General features: G+C 42.2%; 1 long non-coding RNA gene and 2 other non-coding genes across 3 annotated transcripts; 1 reads left to right on the forward strand and 2 right to left on the reverse strand.

Moving 5' to 3' along the window:
- Nucleotides 1-23,860: 23,860 nt before the first annotated feature.
- LOC146360786 (uncharacterized) lies at nucleotides 23,861-24,649 on the reverse strand. Its single transcript, XR_014799401.1, has 2 exons — nucleotides 24,429-24,649; nucleotides 23,861-24,242 (listed from the first exon to the last, which is right to left on the reverse strand). It is a non-coding gene; the product is annotated as an uncharacterized LOC146360786 (long non-coding RNA).
- A 286-nt stretch (nucleotides 24,650-24,935) lies between these two features.
- On the forward strand, nucleotides 24,936-25,054 carry LOC146360787 (5S ribosomal RNA). The gene has a single exon (XR_014799606.1). It is a non-coding gene; the product is annotated as a 5S ribosomal RNA (ribosomal RNA).
- Nucleotides 25,055-27,178: 2,124 nt separating this feature from the next.
- trnal-uaa (transfer RNA leucine (anticodon UAA)) lies at nucleotides 27,179-27,261 on the reverse strand. Its single transcript has one exon. It is a non-coding gene; the product is annotated as a tRNA-Leu (tRNA).
- Between the last annotated feature and the right edge of the window lie 467 nt (nucleotides 27,262-27,728).

Here is a 27,728-nt window from a genome sequence, read left to right on the forward strand (position 1 = left end):
TTGTTAACATGCTGTGTAGGTGTGTACTTGACTAGCTGATATCGACATAACAGGGGAAACATCTGGTTTGACTATTCTTCACCTGTAGTTTGAATGCTGAACATTTGCCTGTTTAAATCATAAGACCAGTCACTATACAGAGATGTGCTTCTGAATGTGGACGATGTGTCTTCTGCTGCAGTAATGCAGTTCTGCTTGTGTTGAGTGATGTAAACAACTGATCGATCTAAACGCTTTAAACGTCAAAATTGATCATTAGATTTTTTATGACACAACAGCGGTGAGTGTTCCCACCTTCTGTTCTTTGTAACTTAACGCAATCTTTCCGTTTTCGAGTTTTGGACATGATTTTGGAGTATATCTTCACAGTAGCGATTGACCGCAAAGTAAAGCTACCGGAAATGCACAACCCCACATCCGGTCTCAAACCAGGAAGTTAGCATTGTCTCGTGCACATAGTCAATTCCAACCCACCTCTGGCGCTGGTGCCCTACCCTCAATTTTAAATGCATTTAGACACTAAGGGTTTTCGGGAGGAGCCGTGCTGCTCTCTGAGAGGAAGCTAGTACCATGCTCTCCTGAGTTTTAAATGCACTTTAGAACAGCACACAGCAACACTACATATGAGCGGGCGTAGGGAGGTTTGAGGTCTTCACTCACCCCGGTTCTGTTAGCCGTCAGGGCTGGGGGGCTGGGAGGAGGTGCTGGCCGTCAGACTGGGGTCTGGGATGCGGGGCCTCCCTGCTACTGCAGATAAGGAGGTGGTCCGCTTGCCTCCACCCCAGAGACAAGGGTTACATCTCCTGGGTCTAGGTGCGGCTTGCCCCTCTGGGGGCGGGGGTACCTGGACCTGGGATATAGAGTATGTTTGGGGAGTGCGACTGTCTGTGCGGTGTCTATTTGTGTCTGTCTACACGTTGGGTGAGTGCCGAGTATTTGGTTGTGCATATGGGGGTGGGAATGCACGTCTGTGTCCGCGTGTGCCTGTTTGTCTGTGTCTATATGTCAGTTTGGGTCTTAGACTCAACCTCTCTGGGTACATCTCAGGCCCTCTAAAGTACGGAGGCCTATCTCCCCTCACCACACTCCCTGCCGGTGGCTGATGCCCTCAGACGTTGGTGTGTTGGTGGTCCTTGTCGTCTGGGGCTGGGCGCTCATGCATGTACCGGCTCACTCCTGGTGGCCGATTGGCGGGGCCGGGCGCCTGTGGCCCGGCTGGGCTCCTTCCGGGGGGTGGGATGCCCTCAGGCCTCTGGCCCTGAAGCTCGGTCCTCTCTGGCACAGCTGGCTGCCGGCAGAGCCCGCGGGCACGCCACTGCAACCCCCTCTGGCCTCTGCTCCGTAGCTGCAGGGTGACCTCTCCTTTGGGGCTCTACTCAGCTCTTCCCAGCACGGTTCCCCCCCCCCCTTTGGTGGTCCTCCTCGGGTCCTTGTACTCTGGGGCCTCTGGATATCTGGGGCCTGGATCTCCTCCATACCTGCTTCATACCCTGGTGGACGGGGCTATGGCTCCCCACACTCCCTAGCAGATCGTTACATGGAGAAACCTTTGGAATACAAGCATGCTGATCCACACAGGTATGCACACAGGTGTACACACGGGTGTTCAGAGACGCGGACTACACCTTTCTTGGCTGCTGCCTCAAAGCACATTGTGCGCTGTCTATCTTGCGTGCTGCACAATATCGTTTATTATTTAGTATCTACTGTTATCTACTGCTAGCTAGTTTATTGTGATGGTGCTGTTTTTATTATGTTGCTCTTTGTTGTTTGCTTTCTCTTCTGTTTTTTTTCTCCATACAGGTGATCCAGGTGTTTTGTTTGTTTGTTTGTTTTTTCTTTTCCTTTCTCACCGTCTCTTCTCCCCTTTGGTTTTCTTTCTCTCCCTCTCTTTCTTTCATTCTTTCTCCCTGTCCTATCCCCCAGTCATGTCTGTCCCGTTTGTAGCAACCGAAAATAAAATAAATTCATAATTATAATAAAGGTCAATCAAATGGACCAATATGGCAAGGCCATGATGATCCACTTGGTAAAATAAATCCGCTTGGCATCTTTCTTGGCATCTTTCTTGGCCTTAAGACAACAATTCTGATGGCTAAAGATCCAAACGGGACACACAAAAAAAAAAGGAAAGACTGCAGTCCACTTTAGCTAACTAAATAAGATCCAGAGGAGGATGAGCATTAACAAGAACACTGTCAGTGTCTGTTTGTCATGGTTCTGGGTCTTTGTCCCAGTGTTTTGTGTTGGTGGACTTTTGAATGTTGCTTAATCATTATTGTTGTGTTCTTATAGTAACTGAAGTTTCCTAGTTTACTTTTCCTGCATTCGTGAATTTTCTGATTATTGTTTTTTCTGTGTCTCCTGTGGATGTCAGTCTTGTTGTCACGTAACGTCTGTCATAGAGTTCGTCTCTGTGTTCTGTCTTCAGCGTCCCCTTAGTGTCCCCAGCCCGTCTTGTCTCTCCCTCTCTTTGTGTCTTAGTGCTGTCTCTGGGTTTTGTCTCCTTTACCTGTTTCCAGTGTCCCTCTCTTTGTGTGTTGTCCTTGTCTCCCCAGTCCGTCGTGTGGTCGCATGTTTGTTTATTTCCATCCTAGTGTCAAGCTTATGCGTCCTTATCTCAGTCTCTGTGTTCGGGCTACTTCTTGTCTTATTTTGATAATCCTAGTCTGTGTTCCCATGTTTTTCCACTTCCCTGATCACCCCTCAGTGTATATATTGTCTCTGTTTTCCTCTCAATAAGGCAGTTTTTCCAAGAGAACTGCCTTTCACTGGATATTTTCTCTTTTTTGTCACCGAAAAGGGTGTCTGTGTTACTTCTTGTCTTATATATATTGTCTCTGTTATCCTCTGTCCTTTGTCAGAGTGTCTGTTCACCTACCCCCTGTGTCTCCATATTCCCAGTGTTCAAGGTTTCCGAGTGTTTTCCCAGTTTAGGTTTTCATGGTTGGTTCTGTTTGCTACTCAGCCAGAATAAACAGCTCGCTCTTTTAAAAAGTAGGCTCCAGAATGGATGATGGGATGTTCGCATGTCTTTATGTAACACTGAGTGTGCTGAACTAAAGGTAGGCCTAGTTTCATTTTCATGGTCATTATTATCAAGACAATGATTACGCCTTATTCTGATTATTTCTCCCTTTTGGAGGTGTAACATTTACATGAGGGGTGTAGGAACATTTCCCCCTAAATATTTTTAGATACATTTTTGTTGAAGTCACTGTTTTTGTCGTATTGATGATAATGCAGCTCAAATAAATGCTTTTAAATAAAAGAATAACTGATCAAAGTGCTCAGTGGTGAAACTGTAACTCTTTCAGAGTTTGACAGCTGGACAAGTGATGCCGTATTTAAAGAAACATGAGATGAGTGCAGCATATTATCTGAACAGAGATCATTCAATGAGCAAGAATAAACACTGAAAGAGAAACACTTCACTGTTGATTATCATATGAAGTCTAATGAAAGCTGTTAATCTGTTAATATCCTGTTAATCTGCATACAGCAAATACAGAACATGCGACTTTAAAGCATCCAGCAAAGTGATAACTGTCCTCTGCCCACTAAGTAGTGACTCTACAAAAGATTATTTTCAATATCATCTTTATATTATATTTATATTATATTTAGTTATTCTCCAGCGCAACAATGTAAGGAGCTCTGTGATTGGTTAGGAAAGGACAGACTGGCCACCTCGATTTTTCTTCACTGCACATTGATCCATAGCTTTGCTCTGTAAAGGCTAACAAAGTGCTTTTGCTTTACAAAGACATTTACTCTTTTAAAATGCCACTGGACACTGGAGTGAAATGGAGCCCTGATCCTCAGAGTTTTATTGTTCCTAACAAGCAAACCTAGCAAACACAAACTATTCTATACAACGATCTAATTTAAACGAACAATCATACTGAAGCTTCAGACAGCCGTCATATGACAGTGAAACACTGCCACCTGCTGGACTCGAATAACACAGACGCTGCTTTGACGGGTGAGGGAGTTTCAACAAGTCTGCAACGACTCAAGCATCAAACTACAGAACTATTAGAGCGGACATGGTGCTCTAATGGCTGCTTCATTAACGCAGGTCAGAAAGGATCAAACATATCAATAAATTGTGAAATACAAAAAATTACTGTTTCACTGCACACACAAACCTTCTCTTATTAGCACAACACTGCCCAGGGCTCAGAGTGTATTCCTTATAGACTATTAAACCTTAGCATGTTATTTTAATGTCTTACAGGTGAAACAGCCAAAAAGTAAAGTTAACTGTAATTTAAAATATTCAGCTGCAAAAATGCTGCAAGATTAACTCTGCAAAACCAACTTTCATCTAAGTAAAGACGAGAGTTGGTTTTGAGAGGTGCAAAGAAGGGAGGGATGAGAAGTAAAAAGCAGCTACTGTCAGTCTTTAGAGACAGAAGGACTGATTGGCCGTCTGGGAGCCCAACGGATGTTAAAAAAAAGAAAAAAAAGTTGAAAACGTTGAAGGCTTGATCATCTACTCCCTCATCTCCATCTCGTTTTTACTCCCACTCATTTCCAGCAGCCGTCTCTGTTAGTCTGCCTTCCCATTTCCATCCTAATGAGGCTTTATTCCCACTGAAGCAGCTGCACGGCGCAGGGAAAGAAGACGCAGGAACCGCACGCTGAGTTCATCCACAACTTCTGACCTTCCCTGTCTCTCTCCATCCACCTCTCTTCTATCCGTTTAGATGTTTACCTGTCCATGTGACTGTTGACATTAGGAAGCTGTCACTAAACTGCTGTCACTGCCAATGACTGTCATGTCCCCCTCGAGTGTTAGCCCCCCTCCAGAGCTCTAAAGCACAGGCTTTAATAAGCCCGGCAAGAGAAATGCCAGCTTCCTATGCAGCCTGAGCTGAGAACATTGGAGTGACAAAGAAGAGGGGGGCGAAAGTCTGATGCACACAGGGAAAAGTTAGAGAGGAAAAGAGAGAGCAGGAAATGATACAGATGAGCTACATCCTCCTGGAAAGCAGCTGCCATTACAGTCTCCCCCATCTGCTGGAAGGCAGATGCTTCAAAACAGAGTGAGAAGTAAAGAGAGACGGCAGGAACTCAAACAAAATTAACACTATATTTTATCTTTAATAATCATATATATTGCTTTACCAAAACAGCTTGTTTTTGTGATTTTTAAACTACCATCTCTCTTAAACCAACTTGAATTGAACAGTGAGCACAGCCACTAAGTACTATGTAACAAAAATACAGGGATGGGAGGGAGACGGTACCTGTACTGACGTTTAAAAAGAAGGAATAGGAGGAGGAGGAGGAGGGGGGTGGAGGTGGTGGAGCTCTCCGACAGGGGGAAAACTGAGATTTCAGTAAAGCTCAGTCCAAAGCACTTTCCTAATGATTTCCCTGTAACATTAGTCCTCGAGGACCCCGTCACAGCAGACTACTGTGAGCGCCACCAGACAGTTAATGAGACAAAAACGAGACGCTCTTACAGCCAGGAGGCTGCTTCCAGATGACGCTTGATTAATTTGATTGATTATCTGTGAATAAGTCTTGAGCCTCTCCTCGGTTCTTTATATTTTGCCTGTACTGAGCCAGATGTTCTTCTTCTTCCTTTCTTTAGACTTTCTGAAGGTCATTTAAAGTTTTTCTTTGGACATTAACTGCTTTTTCACCCATTTTCAGTCCAGTCCTTGTACCTGATCACTTTCAGAGCGATATTTTTGTTGTTTGGGGGGGTTAAACCACTTAACCTAACTCAAGGGGACAAACCCGAGTTGTCAAATACAATACAAAACACACAATTTAGCAAAGAACCAATTTTAAATTTTATCTTTAGGTACTTTGTTACTAGCAACCTGTCACAGAAACACACCATTTAATTTCTTTGGATTGGGAAAGTAGGAGACAGAAAAAAAGGGGACAGGCTGAAAAATCTATCTACAGTGGAGGAACAGTACCTGAAAGTCATGTCAAAAAAAATTCAGCAAACACCTGACACAGGACCTGAAAGATGCACTTGGTCCTTCAGTTGATCCATCTAGTGTTACCCAAAGCCTCATCTCATGGTGTCAGTGAAGGGTGGCTGTCAAGAAGCCATTATTAAGGAAGGGAACAGGGAGAAAAGGCTGAGGGATGCCAAATTACACAAGAACTGGACTGAAAATCAGTGGCAGCAGGTCTGGTGGAGTGATGAACCAAAATTTGACATTTCTGGTTGAAATTGCTGGTAATATGTCTACAACCACCTGTAAACTACTGTACAGCTCTGTCATAGTTTGGGTCTGCATTTCAGCCAGGGTGTTGGGGATTTCGTCAAAATTGATGGAATTATGAAAAGTACCACCAGACTTTGATGCACCATGCAATACCATCTGGAAAGCGTCTGATCGGCAGCAGCTTACTAAACACATCGAAACACCATCATTCATGGACTGACCTGAGCCGTGTGGGATCATCTCGGCAGAGAATGGAACAAAAAGGCAGCTAATATCGAAAGAAGAGCTCTGAATGTCCTTAAAGAAGCCCGGAGAACTATTCCTGAAGACTACTTAAAGGAATTCCAAAGAAATGTGCCTAAGAGAGTTCAGGGCGTGCTGAAGATAAAGATGCTCAAGCATCTCCCAACCACACACACCAACACCTTCCTCTTGTGAATTTTATTTTAATCCTTAACATAAAGACAGCTATACATTAGGATAATCAAACTTGATTTATTACCTCCTACCCCCCCCCCCTTAAGTGTGTTCAACAGGAAGCTAAAAGTTGTTAGCTGTTAAAGTGTTCAAAAAACAGCAGGAGCTCGGTGTGAGGCCACAGTGGGCCAAAAAACACACACAAGATGACCTCCAGCAAGGACAAAATGTATCTGGACGTCTCTGTGAGCATCTGTCTCACTGTGTAAGTGTAGCACAGTGTCTGTGTGTGCATGGCTGGGGAAGAGAGACAGCACAACTGAAAGCCAGCACTCAGACGAGGACCCGGTGCATCGTCTGTCTCATCTCAGCCAGTTTACTTACAAACTCTTTAAGTTTGAATTTTAAAGCCGACAATGTGCACAGGGCAGTGATATTTAAAATGAAGGTAAACTATTCCAATCTCTGGAGCCCCAATTGTGTATCTCACACACACACAGTCCTGAATTCATTACTGAAGTCTCATCCAGACGTTCAATGTGTACACAAAGGAATTCTTCGGCAGGAGGTGAAAGAAAATGGCCCACAAGTTAATCCAAAATGACGGTTTTATCAACAATGGCCACCAGCGGTGATTTTGGCACCTGTGACAAGGTTGAAAAGAGCTGTGGGTAATTTGGTCTCACAAAATGCAGCGCGCGCACACACACACACACACACACACTAAGTTCTCCTCCTGCCTTCAGCCCAACCGTTGAGCGCGATGACAAATAGAGCCGCAGAATTTTGCTGCTGTGTAATTAAATTGAGACGTGGGGTCAAAATTCCCACCTAGATTGAGTGAGATGAAATATAAATCGGCTCTCCTCTAACTGACTTTATAGAAATAATTACATAAGCTGCATTTATAACTGTTATTAAATAACAGCAGCACACGAGAACTAAAGTGTAATCCCAGCACATTTCGCTTCGCTTGCACTGATTCTTTAGAGATGACGACTGTGGTGGGTAATTAAGGGCAAACAATATACAAGTCGCGTGAAAAATGGAGGCCGCATTACCTTTCCAAAGCTTCCTTTCCCGATGGCCCGCAGTATCTGGAAGTGGTCAAAGTTTACTGTGGAGAAAATGAGAAGCAGTTAGTGAGAACGTGTCAGTTTGAGCTGAGCTATAAAACAGGGAACATGACATGTACAGCACTGTGCAAAAGTCTTGAGCCATCCCTCATTTGCTTCCAGGGATCCGGACTTCCCTGTAATCTTTAAAGTGGTATTAAGGAATAGCTCTCCAGGCTTTTTAAAGTGTTTCTGATTTTTAATCCAGGGCTTGTATTTGACCAGTTTTTGTCTGTTAAGACCCTTCACACTAATCTCTGAAACATTCAAACATAAACAGACACCTAAGTCACGGAAAGGACCAGAAAACTTAACAAAGAACCAATTTGAAATTGTATCTTTACACATTTACTTGCAGCCTATTGCAAAAAAACAAGACCCCACATCATTTGTTCTCACTTCTTTAGTTGAAGAATGCAGTTAATAACACCGTTAACACAGACTGACCTGGCAAAACATGAAAAAATAAGGGGGTGGTTCAAGACTTTTGCTCGGTACTGTATGAGAAATGGAAATGTGCACTTCACAATGTATCGCTGCACTTCGGCAGTACTGTGCAGATCAAATGTTTTTTTGAAAGAATTAAAAAGTCGGAGCGCAGTGGGAGAGAATAATGTGTGTGTTAGATAATGAAACGGGAAAGATTGAAAGGTGGAAATAATGAATCACAACAGTCAAAATGTGAAAAAACAAAAACATTTTCCCTGGAGGATCTGTACAGTGACACACCGTCACAGTATCGACGATTAGCAAGCAAAACAAAACCCCAGAAATAACATTTATTAAATGAAGACTCAGCTAAACCTTTTTAAACTTCACATCTGAATAACAAATAACACACGCAGCACATAGAAACAAATATCTAAAATGAGTTAGATCCCAGGAAGTTAGACACGCTTTCATAAGTTTTATGATCGACTTTTACAAGATTAAATTTGAGCAAGTAAAGACATTTCACATGAAGCTCAGAGGCAGGAGAGTTGTACTTCAGAAAGACATCCAGCTCAGAGCGCTCAACTCATTCATCTTACTTTATTTTCCTATTTCAGTATGCATGATAACACAGCCAGATGTTTTCATTCATTGCCACTGAAGCAGATGCATGTGTGTGTTCTGCAGACTGATTGAATCCTTCTGTACGCAGCTTAAAATGAGTCCTGAGGAAAGAGGTTGAATGGAAGTGGTGAGGAAGAGTGTCATGTTTTTTTCCTCTGTAATAAATAAACTAAATAATAAGCACAAATATTTTTGTTTTCCAAATATATTTTTACGAGCGCTGAACATGTGATCAAGATTAGACGATAAATACAAGATTAATTTCACTATTCTGCTGTATTTCTACTTAACACCTACCTGACTCACTTTTGAATGAAATTAATGCAACGTGTGAGACTAATATTTTTAATCAGATCTTAATTTGTGCAAAAATATCCATCATAGACCCCAGAAAAAAGCATGAAGAAAAAGAACACCCGATCCATGATATTAAAAAAGCCTTGATCATTAATAGCAAGTCTTTTTAATATCAACCAATAAGAGTAAAGTTAGCTTAAAGCCACAACCCCTGTTTTTCAGGCAGAGGAGAAAAAGAGGAGCTTCGTTTAAGATAAAGAAGCATGCAAAGCTACTCTAGTAGAGTCCAAGAATAAGAATATCATGTTGGAAATGAACATGAGGATGATCAAAACACATTCCCTCCAACAAATAAATACTATAGAGAGCGGAGCTGCTTCATCATTTTTAAAAAACAACGTCTTTGGCTGAGCACAAACACAAGCGCTCAGGAATCAGATTAACCAACAACAGACAAGCTTTCTTCCAACAACTCAGAGTAAAGAGTAATGAGCTAACACTGAGTAACTGTTGGCCAGTAAAATCAACGGTTGCTAACTTTCACATGCAGCAGCTCATTAAGACACTTAAAATAAATTGAATTAAGACATTTAAATGTTGGTTGTATTTTCCTTCCCGATGCATGTGAAAGGTTAAGACTTACATCTCCAAATGTACTGGAACTGATTTGAACCAGAGGACTCAGCCACACTGTTACTATGTACTGCATAAACACGTTTACCGATGAAGGCAAATCAGACGCTGTCCTGACTGTGTGGCTAAATTTTGTGCTGAAAGCATCAAATCACTTGAATATGATTAACTTGCTATGAGAGTTTTTTAGTCCAAGTGTGACTTTTTCTGGGTTCATACACCTTTCAGGGTCAAATTCAAGCACTTTGTAAGCACGTTTAATGTCCATTTTCAAACTTTTCCAGCACATTACCATAAAAAGGATGCATATTTCACTTCGCATCACCTGAGTAAGACCACGTGAAAGGCCAAATGAATAAGTCTTCTCATCAGATATTGATGCTTCTTTCTTATGTGACACAAAAAACAGGAGGAGACAGATCTTTGCTTGTGTTGTTTTTTAAGTTCATTCATTCAAAACTAACTGTAAGACGCTTAACTACATTGCAGTCTGTGTTATTGTTGTAGACCTAATTATCACCTTTAAAGTGTTTGTGCTAATAACATCATGTAGAGTAAGACAGGCATAGAGAACAGCACTGACTGGGAGAGGCTTTGAACAGATGACATACTCAGATCAATTCAACACTTTAGACTTTAAAAATGCACAAGCGTCTTTCAAAAACCTATTTATTTAATCTATCATCATTGATATTATTATGTACAGTTATAATGTACTGTTCATCTCCCTTAAATAAACAGGCAGCCTTAAAGTGTGAAATAGTCACTTGTCTACTGTCTCAGTGGCTGATAGTGCCCCACAGGCCTCAATGTGAGCTTGAAGCCATTATGTTTAAATTGTTTGATGATAAACAGATTTTGAATGAAAGGAGGAAACTTCGGTAGCACAAAAAAGTGCCTATTCTTTGTTCCCATATGGTTCAGTCATATTACCGTCATTTCCCCCTAAGGTGTTCCCAAAGACACCAGGTTAATACTTGAAAAAGCTGCAGCAATACACAAAAATATCATCAATATTCTGTTTACTTGGTGACAACGTCGCTTTTAGCCTTCAATCAGAAAGCCTGACGTTGGCTAGTTAAGCATCGGGCTAACGTTTAACGCTTTCACTTGAGGGAAGTAACTCGTATTACTGCTACTGCTGTGTAATCTTGGTTAAATTCACAGCATATTCTACAAGTTACCCTGCAATAACTAACTGTTAGAATAGCGGCACCGTATTGTATCGCACTGAGTGCACTTCAATCCTTTATCCCGCGAGTTTGCTAGCTAGCAAAATAATAATACCAATTTTTTAAAAATAACATGTGTAACGTACACACTCGAGAAAATTATTTACTAGTACTTACGCAACTCCCCCGTTGTGAAAACGTACAAATCCTTCTTGTATTTTTCGTTTTCCAGCAAACACTCATTAAAACGGCCTCCAGGCACATTAGTGCACTCACCCCCGACTGATCAGGGAGGGGGTGGGGGGTCACACATTGAAACAGACTAACGTGCAGAGGTACAGCCCAGGCAGAGAAATGTTGCTTTTAGACTTTGCGACTCATTTTATTTCTCTATCTGATAAGAAAACTATTCAATCAGATAGTTATTTGTGGTGAATGAAATACGGTTACAGTTTCAAGAAGTTTTAAGCACCAAATCCGAAATCCAAGCACTGCAATATTAAAATCCAATTCAATTTCTTGTTTGCTCCGAAATCTACGACATGACTATATACAGAAAAGCTTGACATGGTATGCAAAAAACCCCGAAAACAATACAAATACATGAACAAAAAATGTTTTAACTGTCAGTTATGTCATTTTAAAATTTTCCAAAACTGACATTTTCTTTGATTGACTGATATTAAATTGATTAGGGTCAAATTTAGTGTGAACAATATTACACAAACAAGCACGTGTGTGCGCATGCGCACATATTAGAATCGCTTCGATCGCTTCTAATATGTGCGCATGCGCACATATTAGAATGCTTCGATCGCTTTTGAGTGGTAACTTTGCTTCGATCTTTTCTGACGTCATAACTTTGCTTTGATCCCAAAACCCATAAATAGGAGCGCTCACCTGTTACTTTATGCTTAACGGACGTTGACCTGCAGCAACTAAAACCCTTTCGAGAAGTTTTGAGAGCAATTTACAGGAGAAACCAAAACAAGTTCAGTTTTGTTTCTCACCAATTTACAGCGCAAACAGACACATTACACCATGTCAGCCAACCCATCCTTCGGCTCAGATGAGCTTGAAATATCTAAAGGGACCATTTTGGGAGATCACCACGTGGTGGAGGCTTTCCTTGGAGAAGGAAGCTTTGGTGTCGTAACGAAATGTCGCGATACAAAAAAGAACCAAACTGTTGCTATCAAAGTCAACAAAAGCGACCCTGAAATTCTGCTCCAGGCAAAACTGGAACTTTTCATCCTGGAGCAGCTACGACGCTTGGATCCAGACAGGTGCAACATTGTCGAATGGAACGGCTATTTCCTCGATGGAGAGCGCATTTGCTTGAATTTCGAACTCCTCGACCAAAGCCTGTCAGACTACATAGGGGACCGGAATAACCAAGGTCTCCCAATGAGAGAAATCAGGCCAATTTTGCATCAGCTCGCAAATGCTCTGTTCCACCTGGGTTCTGTGGGAATAGTTCATGCTGACCTCAAACCTGTCAACATCATGGTTGTGAACCGCAGTGAGTCTCCTGTCAAAGTCAAACTTATAGACTTTGGCATCGCATGTCCTGCTTCTGCAGTGATTCCTGGTGGTGCTGTGGGGACAATTGGTTATTGTGCCCCTGAGATTATGCTTGGCACTTCATATGATGAAGCAATTGACATGTGGTCTCTGGGGCTGGTAGCTGTGGAGCTTGCTACAGGGGTGCCTCTCTATCCTGGGGAAGACGATTATGATGTTTTGAAATTCATAATTGAAACTCAGGGTCAGCTACCAGATCATCTTCTAGAGTCTGGCTTGTACACTGACTGCTATTTCATCGAGGATAACTACAACAAACAGCGCTGGACATTTAAGACCCCAGAACAATTTCAATACGAGACAGATTATCGATCCAAGGAAACTCGATCGATAAAACTTAAGTGTCTCGATGACCTCGAACAACTGCTGAAAGTTAGGCGAGGACCGGAAAATGGCCAAACATTATTTGTAAGGCTAATCAAAGAAATGTTGGCCTTGGATGCAAATCGGCGCATAACACCCTCGGAGGTTCTGAAGCATCCCTTTTTCGACCCTCGCCTCTCAAGGAGAACCCCCTGCACTGACATGAATAGCACAGGGGGAGAACTCCTTGTGCTCTCTCAGCAGCCTTCAAGCTGGAAAAGTCAGGGATCGCAAAAATTCAGCTGCAGTTTCCAAAACTCAGTTGAATTTCCTCAAAAAGGAGACAACACCTCAGCCAACCCATCTGCCTCTGAAGATGATCTTCAAATAACGGAAGGGACCATTTTAGGAGATCACCACGTGGTAGAGGCCTTCCTTGGAGAAGGAGGCTTTGGTTTGGTAACCAGATGTCGCGATACAAAAAAGAACCAAACTGTTGCTATTAAAGTCAACAAGAGCGACCCTGAAATTCTGCTCCAGGCAAAACTGGAAATTTTCATCCTGGAGCAGCTACGACGCTTGGATCCAGACAGGTGCAACATTGTCGAATGGAACGGCTATTTCCTCGATGGAGAGCGCATTTGCTTGAATTTCGAACTCCTCGACCAAAGCCTGTGGGACTACATTGGGGACCGGAATAACCGAGGTCTCCCAATGAGAGAACTCAGGCCAATTTTGCATCAGCTCGCAAATGCTCTGTTCCACCTGGGTTCTGTGGGAATAGTGCATGCTGACCTCAAACCTGGAAACATCATGGTTGTGAACCGCAGTGAGTCTCCCGTCAAAGTCAAACTCATAGACTTTGGCCTCGCATGTCCTGCTTCTGCAGTGATTCCTGGTGACCGTGTGGGGACGGTTGGTTATTGTGCACCTGAGGTTATGCTTGGCATTCCATACGATGAAGCAATTGACATGTGGTCTCTGGGGCTGGTAGCTGTGGAGCTTGCTACAGGGGTGCCTCTCTATCCTGGGGAAGACGATTATGATGTTTTGAAATTCATAATTGAAACTCAGGGTCAGCTACCAGATCATCTTCTAAAGTCTGGCTTCTACACTGACTGCTATTTCATCGAGGATAACTACAACGAACAGCGCTGGACATTTAAGACCCAAGAACAATTTCAATACGAGACAGATTATCGATCCAAGGAAACTCGATGGATAAAACTTAAGCGTCTCGATGACCTCGAACAACTGCTGAAGGTTAGGCGAGGACCGGAAAATGGCCAATCATTATTTGTAAGGCTAATCAAAGAAATGTTGGCCTTGGATGCAAATCAGCGCATAACACCCTCGGAGGTTCTGAAGCATCCCTTTTTCGACCCTGGCCTCTCAAGGAGAACCCCCTGCACTGATATGAATAACACAGGGGGACAAAACCTTGTGCTCTCTCAGCAGCAATCATCATTTGGGTGGCCAGAATTCTAGGGGAGCTAGAAATTCTTGTGGAAAAAAAGCCCAAAACAATAACATCAACAAAAACAACCAATGAATATGGTCTTAAACTTGGGCACAATTTGGCTTGAAATCCATCAACTAATCTCTCAATATTCAAAGCGGAGCAGCAGACAACTTACCATCACATCAGTCCTTCAATCAGACCTACAACAAACGTCTTCCTTCTCTCACCCCAACCGGTCGCAGCAGATGGCCGCCCCAACCTGAGCCTGGTTCTGCTGGAGGTTTCTTCCTGTAAAAAGGGAGTTTTTCCTTCCCACTGTCGCCAAAGTGCTTGCTCATAGGGGGTCATATGATTGTTGGGTTCTCTGTATGTATTATTGTAGGGTCTACCTTACAATAATACATACAGCCTTGAAGTGACTGGTGATGTGATTTGCTGCTGAATGAATTCGGAACTAATTGGAAATCTGAATATTAATTAAATAAACCTGCTTTGAGCATCAATTAATTGTTGTTTGAAATTCTTTATAAATATATAAATATAGTGCCACTCTTCTACTGTTTAAATTGCAACTGTTTAATACTGACTAATTTATTCATACACTTGAGCATAAACACACGCACAGTAAATGGCCTGTATTTGTACAGCGCTTTACTTAGTCCCCAAGGACCCCAAAGAGCTTTACACTACATTCAGTCATTCACACATTCACACACTGGTGATGGCAGCTACATTGTAGCCACAGCTGCCCTGGGGCGCACTGACAGAGGCGAGGCTGCCGGACACTGGCGCCACCGGGCCCTCTGACCACCACCAGTAGGCAACGGGTGAAGTGTCTTGCCCAGGGACACAACGACCGAGACTGTCGGAGGCGGGGCTCAATCTGGCAACCTTCCAATTACAGGATGAACTGCGAACTCTTGAGCCACGATTGCCCTATATACACATATACTTTACAGTACTAGTCAGTGCTTACATACTAGTTCTTTTCCCTACTTTTTCATGCTTACTGGTACAAATGCCTGTTACTAGAGTTAAATGCTATCAATGTATTCTCACAGTTATGGAACTGTCAAATGCATACAAAATAACGCTCACGTAAACATAACTGTGCACTAGTTTGCCCTTATTGCTGCAGTTTGTTTCAAATCACTTTGAATAAAGCTCAGCTTCTCTCAAGCTCTCTCTTACTATCTCTCACTCTCTCTCTCTCTCTCTCACACACACACACACACTATGTAACGTTTCAGCAAGAAAATACCCCCCCTCCCCCCCACAGTGACACCACCACCACTAGTCTGCACAGCTGACATGAGGCAGCATGGATCCATCCTTTCATGCTATTTATGCCAAATTCTGACCCGACCATCTGCATGTCAGAGCAGAAATCAAACTCATCAGACCAGGCAACATTTATCCAATCTACTCATGTCAAATTTTGAGAACTGTAGCTTCAATTTCCTGTTCTTAGCTGACCAAAACGCTCTTCTGCATTCTTTGGTTGGAACAAATGGTTGTATGAGCTACGGTTGCCTTCCTATCAGACATTTTTCTCTGACCGTTGACATCAATGAGGCAGTTTTTCCAAGAGAACTGCCTTTCACTGGATATTTTCTCTTTTTTGTCACCGAAAAGGGTGTCTGTGTTACTTCTTGTCTTATATATATTGTCTCTGTTTTCCTCTGTCCTTTGTCAGAGTGTCTGTTCACCTACCCCCTGTGTCTCCATATTCCCAGTGTTCAAGGTTTCCGAGTGTTTTCCCAGTTTAGGTTTTCATGGTTGGTTCTGTTTGCTACTCAGCCAGAATAAACAGCTCGCTCTTTTAAAAGTAGGCTCCAGAATGGATGATGGGATGTTCGCATGTCTTTATGTAACACTGAGTGTGCTGAACTAAAGGTAGGCCTAGTTTCATTTTCATGGTCATTATTATCAAGATAATGATTACGCCTTATTCTGATTATTTCTCCCTTTTGGAGGTGTAACATTTACATGAGGGGTGTAGGAACATTTCCCCCTAAATATTTTTAGATACATTTTTGTTGAAGTCACTGTTTTTGTCGTATTGATGATAATGCAGCTCAAATAAATACTTTTAAATAAAAGAATAACCGTTCAAAGTGCTCAGTGGTGAAACTGTAACTCTTTCAGAGTTTGACAGCTGGACAAGTGATGCCGTATTTAAAGAAACATGAGATGAGTGCAGCATATTATCTGAACAGAGATCATTCAATGAGCAAGAATAAACACTGAAAGAGAAACACTTCACTGTTGATTATCATATGAAGTCTAATGAAAGCTGTTAATCTGTTAATATCCTGTTAATCTGCATACAGCAAATACAGAACATGCGACTTTAAAGCATCCAGCAAAGTGATAACTGTCCTCTGCCCACTAAGTAGTGACTCTACAAAAGATTATTTTCAATATCATCTTTATATTATATTTATATTATATTTAGTTATTCTCCAGCGCAACAATGTAAGGAGCTCTGTGATTGGTTAGGAAAGGACAGACTGGCCACCTCGATTTTTCTTCACTGCACATTGATCCATAGCTTTGCTCTGTAAAGGCTAACAACGTGCTTTTGCTTTACAAAGACATTTAGCGTCGGTATTCACTCTCTTAAAATGCCACTGAACACTGGAGTGAAATGGAGCCCTGATCCTCAGAGTTTTATTGTTCCTAACATTTCTTATAGATAGCACAGATAGTGCCCCACTGCAGTAATCACTCATGTCTAGATATTCCTGTTAAAAGGGAGTTTTTCCTCCCCACTGTAACATGGCAAACATAGCAAACGGATAATCCAGCTGAAGCTTCAGACAGCCGTCAGACAGTGAAACACTGCCATCTGCTGGACTCGAATAACAAAGACGCTGCTTTGACGGGTGAGGGAGTTTCAACAAGTCTGCAACGACTCAAGCATCAAACTACAGAACTATTGTAGCGGACATGGTGCTCTAATGGCTCCATTAACGCAGGTCAGAAAGGAGCAAACATATCAATAAATTATAAAACACAAAACGTCTCTTATTGCCCAGGGCTCAGGAAGTGAGTGTGTTCCTTATAGCCTATTAAACCTTAGCAGGTTATTTTGATGTGTTACAGATGAAACAGCTATCCAGTAACATTCAGCTACAAAAATGCTTTTTTATCATTACTTTTTTACAGCTTCGCACTTTTACACAAGTTTTATCAATAGTGTCACAATGGCTGCTGCTAAAATTGAGTACAAGATATTTGTTGGCCTGATTAAAAGGTCTTGATGCGTGCTCAATCATCCAGGGAAGTAAATCTCCAAAAGTTGATTCTGTTCTTCTGGACGTAGCGTTTTCAGTCAGAGAAACCAGCCGACTGAAGGAACAATGGGCTGGGAGGTCAGTTCCTTAATCATGATTATGCAAATTCTCATGACCATTGATCAACAACCACTGATCAATGGTCTTGAGTACCATTCACAGAGAGTTGGAGAACAGCTGCAATCACAGCATTGTAAGATGGTGACAGATGTACCCTTAGGCCCCCTCCTCGATTCAGAGAGGGTCTTTCCCTTTTCACGTAAATGGCCTCCTTGACTCCGCCCTCAAACCAGCGTTCATTGCAGTTATTGTTGACAATCATATTGTATCGTGTAACCATCCAGCTCACATATTAAATGTAAATGTAAATGATTTGTTGAACTCAAGACATGATGAATGTTCCTGCATTAAAACACATCCAGCCTAGTGTTCTCACTCTCCCTAAATGGATCTGTTACATTAGTGATATATGGGAGTTGTGTTTCAGTCTTTTCCACATGAGGACATTTACATTTAGTTTTTGCTTTACTGATGAGTGGCTGGTTAACCTGCAGTGGTTGAAGTATGTGTCGGTCGTCTGGAAGAGTAGGTGTAGAAGACGTCTTTAATGAATGTAATGCTCTGAAGGTGTCAGTGATTACTGTGAATTCATTATAAAAGTGCATTTCAGTGAATAAAGACAGGCCCTCATGGTGAAGCTCAGGTGTCCATAAAGTGTAACAGGAGAGTGTTACGGATTCAAATATTGGGGATGGATACAAGAGGAAAAACCACAATAACAACACTGGTCCGGCCGGGTTGAGTCAAACGATGATTTTAATGATCACACGCGTGGGAGATGGACACCGTACGCAGACAGCATCAGATCTCAAAATGGTGGAGCATTGATCAAACTCTTATAGCCTCTAGTGGCCCCCACCTAATCATAAAAGCCTAAACATTCACATTCTTTCTCTCACACAGTGCCTAAGCTACAACCTTGGCTCCCTGTTTATCTGCTCCTGCTGAGATGGGGCAGAAAACTCCAGTATGTTCTGTTCTCTTCTAATCAGACAAATAAGGCGATGACTTTCTGCAAACAGTATTTCTCATAACTCAGCAGTATAATGCATCATAAAACAATATCATTCATTCACAATAAACCAGCAGTCTAATGTAATGCAACTCAGCTTAACAAATGCAATAGTTATCACCTTCTTCTAATTCGGGAGAATAATGCAAACTAAAACTACATAATAATTCACCATCTTTAATTAAGGGTCTAACATGGCATAAAATAATATTATAATCTGACACTCCCCCTTTTGTGCTCTTTAGAATAAAGAGCACACCTACACCCTGTAGTCCAATGCGGCCGGGTTCATTTCTTCTTACCCCTGAGGCCCTTTGTCCCCCTGTTGGGCGAACCATATGTGAGATGACCTCTGTGTTTGCGCAGTCCAGGTGCAAGAAGAACTATTATTCCAACAGTAGCAGGTACAGATGACACTCCCCAGTTCTCCCACAGCTTTATTTTGGTGCTGCCTTATACCCTTCAGACGTACTCAGACTAGAACCTCTGTCCGAGGAGCTTTTAGCCTTTATTTTATTGCTGCAGCCACCAGTGTCTTCCAGTTGGGTGATCCACTGCTCTTCTTTCTTTAACCTCAGGGGTTAGACAACCCTTCAGTCGTTGCACAGATCAGGGGATTATTCTGCCCCGATGTCAAACAACAATCTGTATCCTCGGGTCCTGTGTATCCCGTGTATTCCCCAGAAAAAGGAACAGGAACGTGTCCCCCTTTTGCCCAAGAGCCTCTCGAACCTCGTTGGTCTGGTGTTCCTGGATCTCCGCCAACCCATTCATGGTTATTGCTGTGTTTATGGGATCCATCCTTTTGAGGTGACTAATCAGAGCCCAAACGCCATGACACTTGGACCCAGTTGGTGTCTCGGCAGTCACTGTGTCTGCCTCTGCTGCGAAGGATCCTCGTATATCTGTGACCTCGTCTGGTGTCTGTTCCTTTCTCTGTAAGAGACAGAAAACCAAAACACCTCTCTGCCTAGCCCTAATAATCTACTGTTGTTATCTACTGACCTTCTGGTGATTCAGAATTGGTTTAGAATATTCAGAATGTCCCAGGGACTTATTCTAATCATATCCTATGTGTGTGTAAGCGTGTTTGCATTTAGCCCTCTGCACTCAAAGTCAATACCTGCAATATATCAGTCCGGACCATCACGCCGGACGAAGCTTATGACCTTCAAAAGACCAAGTGCCAACTCATTATAAGCACATTTGCAAGGTGTGTAAGAAATTATTAAAACCACTCATGTGTTTCCTTCCGCCTACTGTCCCACGGTTTCCTCTCCAGTGTGGTGCTCAGCTTCTCGTGAACACAGGCATTTTATCTTCTAAACACTATTCAATTCATTTCAATGATTAATGCTTAAACATGGAGGTGTGTCGCTGTCTGCCTCTTATAACTCCAGTGATTTTCCTGTAGTTTGAAATCTTATGCGGTGTTGTGGATTCCGTGAGTTCAGCAGCTAACCACTCTTATTAGATTGTATCGTGTCATCTCAATGAGAACAAATTGAGTTGTTGGATTTCGTACAGATCTTTAAAGCCTGAGGCAATTGTGTTAAATACACGCGAGATGCTTACGTAAATCCAAGAGCTGGCCCCTTTTTTTTTTTTTCTTTTTCAAGTAAATCTCAATCACAAAAATGTGGCGCTCCGAAATAAAACTCACACCGTTAATTCATCATTTTCATTCTGTACCACTGCTCCTTATCAGGCTGTGTGAAGCACAGTAAACAATTCAGTCGAGGCCTTGAGCCATAAACAGACATCACGCACAGACATTGTTTTCATAACCAAACTGCCTTAGACCCTGTCCCCTAAATCTACACAAACGCCCTCTGGGTGACATGAAATGCATTTAACCAATAAACAATCAATGGCTTCTTGTTGTTGTAACAGATTCTGTATTTGGACGTTTGTGTGCAGCATTTTGCGTGTCAGCATAAGCATTTGTTAGTAAAGCATTCTTCATTGCAGCAGCGTGTGTGTGTGTGTGTGTATCACTCTTCATTGCACAAGTGTGTGCATGTGTGTGTGTGTGTGTGTGTGGATCACTTCTCAGTGAATTGAATCAGCATTTCGATTTGTGTGCGTGTGTGTGCGTCATTTCTCACTCAATTGACTCAGCGCGTGTGTGTGTGTGTCATTTCTCAGTGAATCAACGAGTGCATATGTGTTCATATGTGTGTTTCTCTTCATTCTGAGTCAGTGCATGTAGATGTGTGTGTTTGTTTGTGTTCATCACTTTCCTGTTCTGGTGTTCTGGGTAAACCACGGCCTGAGGCGTGCCCTGGGGTCCTGCCCTCCTCCATTTCAGTCTGTTTGCATCCATTGGTGCTGCTGCTCAAAGTTCTGTCCATACTGGTTCTGGCCCCAATTGAGGCAGTCCTTTTCTCCAGTGTCCTGCATCTTCTCCTTGTCCAGCTCCTCCTTAACTTGACCCTTTTGCTTCTGTAGCTCCTTCAGGGTTTGCTCCTGCTGTTGGAGCTTCTTGTCAGGTTTGGCGACCTCCTGCTCCAGCAAGCTCCGGCCTGATTTCAAGTCCTGTGTCTGGGACTCCAAGCCTGACTGATGGGTTCGATTATCAGCCAGCTCCTCCTGAGCCATGCTCAGTTTCTGCTCTGATGCCTTGAGCTCTTACTGAGGGCAGAAACCTCAGAGTCTTTTCCGTACACGTCAGATTAAAGTCCATTGATGTTTTCCTTGCTTTGCTCCACGGCCTTCTGCAGCTCTGCTGTCCGGCTCTTCTCAGAGGTCAGCTCCTGGCCGAGCCCCGACACCTGTGCCTTCAGCTTATTTTCTTCTTGTGCTTTTGTCCATTCTGAGGTGCCTCCTGACCTCAGTTACTCCTCCTGTCTCTGGCACGCCCTTTTTGCTGCCCGATCATCCGTGTTGGTCCGTCACTGTCCTGCACAGTTTTAATGCAGAGTTGTTAAGGTCAGCATTCTTTTGCTCGGCCTCACTTTTCCTCTGGGCTTAATGGGCGTCTCGTCAGAGCTCTGTTAGCTGAAGCTGTCTGGAAATCTCCCCCGTGTAGTGAAACGGGCCTTGGATTTAATGCTCTCCGTCTCCGCTGCATGAGATCGTTTTCCTGCCGCTCTGTTGACATTTTCAGGTTGTTGTTGTGGGTCCAGCTGCTGTAGCATTTGGTCAGGGTCACATCAAAGATGGTAGAGGAGAGAGCAAAGATGGTAGAGGGGAGAGCAGGAGTCCAGGTCAGCCTCGGCAAAGCAGCCTGTAATCAAGCATAAAGAGAAAAAACAAAAACAAAACAAAAACAGACGAACAGGAAAATGATGTTGTGTTGGCTGTGTTATTCAGAGAGGGGAGAAACAACGGGGCCAGGCCCTGTGTCAGCCTTCTCTCCCCCTTTTTTTTGTTTTTTCTCACTATATAATCAACTCATAACCCACCAAGCTGACAGGACAACACAGGTACATGTTAAAATTCTTAAGATCATGTTTAAAAGCCCAAAAAAGAATTTTCTTTCATTCAGTAATCACTTGTATTAATCAATCAGCAGAAAACATGTCACAATTTGAATCTTCTAACCACTAAATTTGTCGTGTCATCACTGGTTGGTCAGACCAGTGTCTTTTTTTTTTGAAGTTAAGTTGTTGTCCTGCAACCCAGAGAGTTTATTTGTTAGTAGTGGATAAACTTTATCATTTAATAACAGGTGTATGTTAAGTTTCGCTGCTTTAACCTTGCTGGAAAATCTTCACGTGTTCATGAATGTAAGCTGTTTCTTCATTGCGTGTGTGTGCGTTTGTAGGTGGGTTAATTTAACTTTTTCTCAAACGAGGCATTTCTCTAACACGTGCCTTTCTCATACATTTCTCTGGTTGTGTGTGTGTTTTTATTTTGTTTCCCAAATTTTGATTCCCCACCTTAAATAACAGCATTCCATGTCTTCAGCCAGGAGTTAGAGCTTCATAAGAATTACAAATTCTGCAGACATATTACCTTCTTACTGAACCTGAATAACTCACACACAGACGTGTCTGCTGCTGATCTTTGTTCAAACATGACGTTTTATCTTCTCTTCAAAACACATTACTCATCTTTCTGGCATCATGTTACATGAAAACACCTGCATTCTACCTGTGTCATTGTACCACAAAGACAATGATTGCAACACTGTGCTTGCAAAATAGAAGAAATAAGACGACCAGCAAATACATAAAAGATGGTAAAAGTGATTCCATCTTTGTGTCTCCTCCCATTGTTTCCCCAGTCTGTCTAGTTCCCATATTCCCAGGACACCGCTGGACAACAAGTGGGTATTCCAAGACTGAGAGACAGCCAGAGTTGGCAAAAGATCAGACATTCTCTACTTAAGTAGAAGTAAAAATACTATTGTTCCAGTGAAAGTTAAAGTACTGATTCAACTTCATTACTCAGTTAAAGCAAAAAAGTACAGGCTCGAAGCGCTTACAGAGAAAAGCATACAACAGAATACAACAGAATGCTGTTCGCGGCAGTAACACACACTTGGAGGAGAGGCTCCAGCCGTCCATTCCAGCCCTATCCCTAACATTAACTCTAACCATAACTTTAACCTTAACCCTATCAGGTCTTGTTTTACAAAGCGATTCATGATTAGAACAAAAAACACATTTACACATACCGATGATTTGTCACATAGCATCGTTACCTGTTGGGATGAGAACGTGTTGTTTCCAGAGCACCACAAATTGGGGTTTCTGTAGCTCAGGTAGGAAACCTACTAATCAGAAAGTTGCTGGTTCAATCCCCGCCTGCTCCAGCCTGCATGCCAAATATCCTTGGGCAAGACACCAACCCCAAGTTGCTCTCCGATGCATCCATCGGGAGGATGAATGCGTATTACTGTTAGATAGAAAGCACTTACAGAGAAAAAGCATAGAAAAAAGTGAGTGCATGAATGAGGCAAGTTGTAGAGAGTAGAAAAGTTTTATACAAGAACCAGTTCATTTACCGTTATATTTTAGTTTTATTTTCAGCTCTGTACTTTTTACATGTAATATTGATTCATTAGATTGACTACATGTATTACACCTAACTTGCGGACAGCAAATTTAAATAACTGTAGTAATTTATTTTCAGCATCTGAAATATTTATTTAGTTTGTTTTTTGTTTTCTTTTTGGCTCCTGATATTAGCCAACTACTATTTGTCAATGTTGAACTAATAATGAATCTAAGAAAAGGTATTTGTCACGGTTGGCCAGCGTCAACCGTGGGGATGTGAGGAAGGAGGAGCCAGGCACGGAGCTCTGAATGCAAGCAGTGCGTTTATTTACAGTGAATGGAAAATAACAATAAATCCGCAGTGCGTTCCCGACTCCCGTGAAATGTCCTCTTCCCAGTGCTAGTGTTCCTTGTCTCCGCTCCTCAGTGTCTGAGCACCCCGTGCTCGCTGCCCTCTCGTCTCCACTCTTCTCCTGGGGAGATAACAAACAGGCAGCCGTAAGACACATACAATGCGGCAGACTATCCGTACTGACTGGCCGAGAGACTAACGTGAAGTCACGCAATGATCCAGCGTCAGAGAGAGCGCCACCGCATTCTTAAGTAGCTCCTCCGACAAGGCTTGATCAGCTGTGTGATGGTCTTCAGGTGTGGCCAACCACCTGGCAGGGCCACACCCACCAGGCCTGAAGGATGCAGTTAGGAAATAGCTGTCACAAAAAAATGTTATCTTCATACACGTCACGGCTGTGTAAGCACTGATATTGATAATAGATGTGATCACAAAGAGACAACATTTTTGCTAAATGTAATTATTATATTAGAAATTTATAAAACTTGTAATTCGAATTTTTCCAAATGAGAACATATACCTTTTTTTGCTTTACTGATCAGTGTTTGGTTGGTTAACTGCAGGTGTTCAGGCACGAGTCCGTATTCTGGAAGAGCAGGTGGTGAAGATGACTTCAGCGACTGAAATGCCCTGAAGGTGGAATTAAAGATAAACTTCATTTGAACATAAATCAGTAAAGACAGGCCTCCATCCTGACATGCAGTACTTGCATTACATATGTATGATATGCATCCTCACAGAAGCCAGATGATGCCGCTTACGTTTTTTGTTTTCTATATTTAAGTTAAAATCTCCAAACCACAAAAATGTTGGACTTCCAAATCGTCCGAACACACTGTGTGCTCTCTGTCACTTTTACACTGTGCTGTAATCAACGAACATGTCTTCTTATCGCGATGTTACTGCGAGAAAATCATTTGTGCAGCTCAATGTTGTCGCTGTAACATATGACGTTTAGCACAATAATATATATCAAACTGTGTGACATTTGCCACCGATAAAAGGTCTTTTTGACAGCTTTGCTTTCGCTTACGGCCATACCACCCTGAACACGCCCGATCTCGTCTGATCTCGGAAGCTAAGCAGGGTCGGGCCTGGTCAGTACTTGGATGGGAGACCGCCTGGGAATACCAGGTGCTGTAAGCTTTTGCACTCAACACACAAACTGCAGAGGGCGCTAAAACTGTCACTACTCCTTCCTTCTCTCTCTAGTTTCTTCCTGCTTTCTTTTAAGCACAAAAGCGCCTCGCTGACCATTTCCCAGGTGCTAATTACAGACCTCTCATAGGGAATATTTCCTTTTGACAGTAACAGCCATAAAACCTAATACAGCACCTCACTGTCAATAACTGATTAAACGGACAAAACACATTTACTAGGGAGCCAATAAGATGGAGACATAGTAAGTTAGAGAGAAAAAAACCAAACAATATGTGGCAAGTGGAATTTAATCTCATTATAAAAACAATCAAACAGTTTTGGTTCATAGTTAACAGAGACTTGCAGGAAAAACACCACATCACATTCATATAAATACACAGATCTGACAGACTTGTGCGGGCACAAAGTGAAGGAAGTGTTGAGTTCATCTGCATGGAGCATGGATAATGGAATGGAAAATTTCTATTATTGTCAATTAAAGTGTTTAAGTTCCTATGCATATGCTTAGTTGTGACACTGTAATAGACTGTTCAGTGGAAATTTCTAAAACTACATGAACTTATTTCAGCCTCAGTAGAAGACAACTCTCTGTGACCATGTGTCATCTTCTGCTCCTCTCTTGAGTGGTGTCCCACAGGGCTCAGTTCTCGGCCCCCTCCTCATTTCTTTGCATCTGCTCCCTCTTGGTTCTATGCTGGGAAAATACGGCATTGCATTTCCCTTTTTTGCTGATGACTGTCAGATCTATGTCCCTATAAAGAAAAAAGGCCCATATTCCGTACAGCCATTACCTCAGTGTCTTGATGACATGAAGGCTTGGATGTCTCTTAACTTTTTAAAATTCAGTGACAAAAAGACTAAGGTGATGGTTTTTGGTAGCCCCACTGAGACCCCCAATGTGAATTTAGATACCTTGGCCCAGTATAATCAGAGAATTACAATCAGAATGAGAAAGACTTTATTTATCCTCAAGGGGCAATTATGATACAACAGAGCAGCATGACGTTGAAGATAAGGAAAGGGCATAAACAGGCAATAAGAGTGAGATAATAAATGCACAGAGTATACAGTATATACACAATTTTAAAATTACACAGTTTTAAAATTAAAGTGACTGATAAGCCAGCTGTCACAAACCTGGGGGTCATAGTGAACTCTGAACTGAAGCTTGAAAGTCAGATTAAGGCAGTGGTAAAATCAGGCTTCTTTCACCTCAGGCAGCTGATAAAATAAAGCCAATTCTTTCGCGGCAACACTTTGAGACAGTTATCCACGCCATTGTTAGCACTCGGCTGGATTACTTTAATGCACTTTATGTGGGGGTCCGTGCTTCATACATTACTCATCTACAGAGGGTGCAAAATGCTGCAGGTCGTCTTTTAACTGCCACTCGAAAGTTTGAGCACATCTCCCTTATTTCAGCTTCACTTCAGTGGCTGCCCATTTCATAGGATTCATTTTAAAATTCTTTTATTTGCTTTTAAAGCCCTCCATGGCCTAGCCCCATCTTATCTCTCTGAGCTGCTACAGCCTTATACGTCAGCTGGTCAGCTGTTCCTGAATGTACCCAGGACTGAGTGTAAACTTAGAGGACATCGTGCTTTTGCTGCAGCATCTCCCAAACTGTGGAACGATCTGCCTTTAGAGATTAGACAGACCTCTTCTCAGCCTGTTTTTAAATCACTCCTGAAAACTCATCTCTTCACTCCGACCTTTGACACCTTGTAAGATGTTAGTTTTAGTTTATTTTTATGTTAGTTGTTTTAGTTGATTATATGCTGTTCTGTCTTGTTTTTTTAATATAGGGCTGTTTTAATCTTTACTATGTGTTTTATTTTATTCTGTTTTGTTTTATTCTACTGTTTGTTTTTTTTACTTATTTACTGTACAGCACTTTGGTCCTGCGCTGGGTACTTTAAAGTGCTTTATAAATAATGTTGGATTGGATCATCCTCCACACCACAGCCATTTTTGTATTCAACAGGACACATCCACATGAATTTTCAGCACATCCAAAAGTCCGTGTGGCTTTGTCACTCCTAAGAAAACAGACACAATCTTCTCCAGTCCCTCTGGATCATTTGTACGCTGGCTATAGGTTTATTTCTCTACCAGGAGTGGGGTTTGAACCCACGTGGACACATATCCATTGGAGCTTAAGTCCAACGCCTTCACCACTCGGCCATCCTGGTCCGACTGAGCTGAGCCGCGTAACAGTCACCCAGCGGTAAAATCATTACTCACAGCATTAAAATGCTTTTTACAAAGTTATATATGAATAAAATAAATCCTATTAACAGGACAGTGTTGCTTTGGCAGAGAGAAGAACGTGTGCAACAGCTTTTATTTAAAAAATATGTTTGTGCAGTTTGGAGACTACAAGGTCAAAATATAAAAAATACTGTATTACAGCATCAATAAGAGGCCTGTTCCTCACAGCCACACTGACCCGAACACGCCTGTCAGACATTAGAAAATAATTACAGCTTCAAAATGGCTTTTTTTCCCATAGTAATACAAATAAAATGATACATTTTTGTTTTTAACGGCTCAGTGTTGGATTCACAGAGAGCACACAGTCTCTTAAGATCATTTGAAGTAAAAGATTTTTTTCTATTTGAAAACTTCAACTAACACATACAAGATACAAATACAAGAA

Source organism: Perissodus microlepis, chromosome 23 (genome assembly GCF_051167445.1).
Source record: "Perissodus microlepis isolate ML-2025 ecotype Zambia chromosome 23, ASM5116744v1, whole genome shotgun sequence".
In the NCBI taxonomy this organism is placed as follows: domain Eukaryota; kingdom Metazoa; phylum Chordata; class Actinopteri; order Cichliformes; family Cichlidae; genus Perissodus; species Perissodus microlepis.